This window comes from Cucurbita moschata, unplaced genomic scaffold, assembly GCF_002738365.1.
Source record: "Cucurbita moschata cultivar Rifu unplaced genomic scaffold, Cmos_1.0 Cmo_Scf00077, whole genome shotgun sequence".
In the NCBI taxonomy this organism is placed as follows: domain Eukaryota; kingdom Viridiplantae; phylum Streptophyta; class Magnoliopsida; order Cucurbitales; family Cucurbitaceae; genus Cucurbita; species Cucurbita moschata.
In genome coordinates, this window is record NW_019268593.1 from 491,168 (window position 1) to 495,417 (window position 4,250).

Sequence of the window (4,250 nt, forward strand, 5' to 3'; positions counted from 1 at the left end):
TAATAATAAAATATTCAGAAAGTGGCAAGTTACCAAAATACCACTGGAAGAATGGATAATTATAGAAATGCCACTCTAATTAGAATTAGAGCATCTATCGTGACCATCTGAGAAAAATCTTTCGAACTCAAATCTCGACCGTCAGATCTCTTCCAAAATTTGATATGATCTAGAACGAACATGCACGGATCATCACATCCAATGAGTAGTATTCAAAGCCAAGGTCGGTAAGACTATGATCGGAGTTCATATCTCCACAAAATTATCCAAAAAGTTCGATCTCTAAATAATGAAGATTCTGGAGTTCTCAATGTCGGTTTAAGCTCCTCCTATAAGGTCGGAAGTAGGAGCAACAATACGGAATAATAGTCGAGAAAGGTCGATCCCCCAATTGAAGGCAATAAGCGTTTAGATTGTGGGTCTCCTACTCTCATATTTCTTCCAAATTCGAGAGCAATCCTCCACCATTTCTCTTCAAACTTCTAAATAACGAAGAATCTGGAGTTCTCAATGTCGGTTTAAGCTCCTCCTATAAAAAGTAGGAGCAACAATACGGAATAAGAATCGAGAAAGGTCGATCCCCCAATCGAAGGCAATAAGCGTTTAGATTATGGGTCTCCTACTCTCAGATTTCTTCCAAATTCGAGAGCAATCCTCCACCATTTCTCTTCAAACTTATTCCTACAGTTTCTCAACAAGATTACCCACAAGTTCTATGAAGAAATAGAGTGCTGAAAGTGCTCAGAAACCATTCCCCCAATTCAATCCGCCATTGAAGAACTTCAAGAAAAACTTTAAAATCCAATCCGAGGATACATGATGACTCGTCGAGCAAGAATGATTCCAATCAGTTTCTGCACCTCCAAAGAATGCTTCCATAGAAGACCACGAAGAAAAATAACCTCGAGCGCATGCCAAATTAAAGGAAATTGGTTTCGAAACTTGATGAAGGAATCGAGAGCTGAGACGTCGTAGAACAAACTACCCACGAGATCGAAAATCTGGCGTTTCGAGTGAGTTGCATACCGAGAACGATTTTTGGAAATTAAGGTCCTACACTCAAAGACGTTCCTCCAAACCAATTCCTTTATCCTGAAGATAGGATATGGAAGGGGTTTAATGAAGAAATAGGGCCTTGAAACCCCTAGAATCGGCTACCCAATAAGAAATCCTTTGTTTTATCTCCAGCGATAAATTAGATTTTAGATGAGCTTTGGTAGCGAATATCTTAGGCTACGATCCACGAAAAGTTATCAAATAAATCCCTAGCCGTTTCTTGTAACATCCATCTTTAAGTTTCATGAAGAAATCATGGAGAGAAACACTGTAAATGTGGCTGTACAGGCCGAGTTTCAGATGGCGGCGATGCGAAAAATGCGCATCTTCTTCCTATTCAGAGGAAGAAAACGATGATACGGCCAGTTCAACTAAACTGTCCAAGTCAACTCAAAATTTGACCAAAATTTGACCTTTTCTTGGGATTTCTCAATAGATCTTATTTTATGAAATGTTGTATGAATCCTTATCTCGAGAGGTTATATAATATAATGGAGTTTGAGAGTTATTGGAAAAACTTTAGTTAGCGAAACCAAGATATGGGAGGAAATGCTCATCATGTTCCATATGACTTTACCTCCTAGGATCCATGCATGCATGACATGACAACCTCTAAGGTTTAGTTCCTAAAAAGGACGGGTTCATATGATTACGTTAGAAGCATGCAAGATTGAGAACCAACAACAATACCTCAAGCAGAGGTCATGTTCATGAAGCCTTGGAAGGCATGAAGCAGAGCAAGTTCACAATAACTTAAGAATGATTTGTGTTGTCGTTCTTAAAGGTCCTACCGGGAGTTGAACCCAGGTCGTTGGATTCAAAGTCCAAAGTGCTAACCACTACACCATAGAACCCCTTGTAAAAATTTATTTTGGAATGGTTTTTCCTATTTTATGAAGATTCCACAAGAAGAGAGATTCTATCACGAGTCAAACTCAAGTTATTGGATTCAAAGTTCTAGAGCTGTTTTATCTAACTCGTTGTGATCTTGAGCACCTTTAGAGTGGTTGCAGAAGTAACCCTCCAGTGTTGATTGAAGCTCTTAGAGAACATGTAATTTTATATATTTCTTATAGTTAATTTATATATTGTTGTATATTACAAACAAATTGAAATAATACTTTACATCCCAGTCTTTCTTTCTTCCGTGCAAAACTTAACATGAAAACTATATTATTTCAATATTCACTCGAGAAACAAGGGGTGAAAACTATATTATTTCAAACCCTCCATTATTGCTTCTACTTTGCGTGAAAATGCTTTCACTAAATCATGTTACTAACTGGTTGGTTTTGTTCGGTTCAATTCTTGGGTCCACTAGATTGAATCGACCTAGCTCAATTAAACTCTTGATAATATAAAAATCATAAGTTTCTTAAATTACGTTAACTAAAAGTTTAACCCCTAATTTTTTTTAGAATATTTATCTTTGTGTCTAGTTGATCTCTAAATGCTTAGAAGTATCTAAGACTTTTATTTAAGGAACTTTCCTCTATAAAAGATGTAAGACTTCAGGTTTATTATTAAGGAATTTCAAATGAGTGATTTGATATATCACAGAGGACAAAATATTTATTTGTTTCAAATATCTTATGTTGACCATTCTTTTTCTAATGGCATTAGATTGAATCTCATTAATAACAATATCCCAAAACTTAGGTAAAAATGACATCAAAATTAAAACTTTAATTTCACCTTCAAAATTTATTTCCACTTAACTCAGTTGACTTATAATCATAATAGTCATTTATTCAACAATAAGGGTGTTAGCATGCATTTGGAAATGATCCCATATTTAAAAAACTTTAGATAAAATAGAAAAGAATTGTAATCTCAAAGACAATCATACTATGTGAAACTAGCCTCAACTTAACTCTTAGGGGCGGTAAACCAACGGTTCCTTCACCCATGACCCATGGCCCAACTCCTAACATGGAAGGGATAATCTAGAGAATCATTCCAAGACCCCTAACGGATGGGTTACAAACTCACATTATCAAGCTCGACAACAAACAATGCCGCCGGCAAACTTAGGAATAAAAATAGGAGACATATTATAGATTTAGGAGGAGTAAGTGAAAACAAAAAGAGAGTCATGACCCATTTTCGGTGGGTTCTCGAAGCACCGATTGCAAGTTAAGAGAGGTTGAAAACAAAGTAGAATGTTTTCTCGAAATAAAAAAAAAATTAAAATATAATGAACACATATATTTACATTTACATTCTATTCAAAATATCAACAATAGTTGGTGTTGTTTGTCTTAGTTACAAGGCTCATTAAGTAGCCTAATTGTAAGTTTTTGACCATGTTCATAGCGGGTGCTTGGATACCACACACTTTTCTTAATGATTTCTTGATTCTTGTCCGAGAACAGTGGCCCTTAGGTTCTAAGTACATGGTTCTATGTGGTGGAGGACTTTGGAATTCAAAATATCAACAATAGTTGGTGTTGTTTGTCTTAGTTACAAGGCTCATTAAGTAGCCTAATTGTAAGTTTTTGACCATGTTCATAGCGGGTGCTTGGATACCACACACTTTTCTTAATGATTTCTTGATTCTTGTCCGAGAACAGTGGCCCTTAGGTTCTAAGTACATGGTTCTATGTGGTGGAGGACTTTGGAATTCAAAATATCAACAATAGTTGGTGTTGTTTGTCTTAGTTACAAGGCTCATTAAGTAGCCTAATTGTAAGTTTTTGACCATGTTCATAGCGGGTGCTTGGATACCACACACTTTTCTTAATGATTTCTAATTGTAAGTTTTTGACCATGTTCATAGCGGGTGCTTGGATACCACACACTTTTCTTAATGATTTCTTGATTCTTGTCCGAGAACAGTGGCCCTTAGGTTCTAAGTACATGGTTCTATGTGGTGGAGGACTTTGGAATAAGGTTTGGAATTGATAATTATTCTTATTTCTTTTCCTTTAGACACTTGGTGTTCGGCTTTGTCCAAAATAAAAGGGCCCAAGGCTTGGAATCGATAATTATTCTTATTTCTTTTCCTTTAGACACTTGGTGTTCGGCTTTGTCCAAAATAAAAGGGTCCAAGGTTTGGAATCGATAATTATTCTTATTTCTTTTCCTTTAGACACTCGGCGTTCGGCTTTGTCCAAAATAAAAGGGCCCAACCAGATTCAAACTGATGACCTCTTAATCTGCAGTCAAATGCTCTACCACTAAGCTATGGACCC

General features: G+C 36.3%; 2 non-coding genes across 2 annotated transcripts; both read right to left on the reverse strand.

The window, feature by feature from the left end:
• Positions 1–1,838: 1,838 nt before the first annotated feature.
• Positions 1,839–1,910, reverse strand: TRNAQ-UUG. The gene has a single exon. It is a non-coding gene; the product is annotated as a tRNA-Gln (tRNA).
• A 2,268-nt stretch (positions 1,911–4,178) lies between these two features.
• Positions 4,179–4,250, reverse strand: TRNAC-GCA. Its single transcript has one exon. It is a non-coding gene; the product is annotated as a tRNA-Cys (tRNA).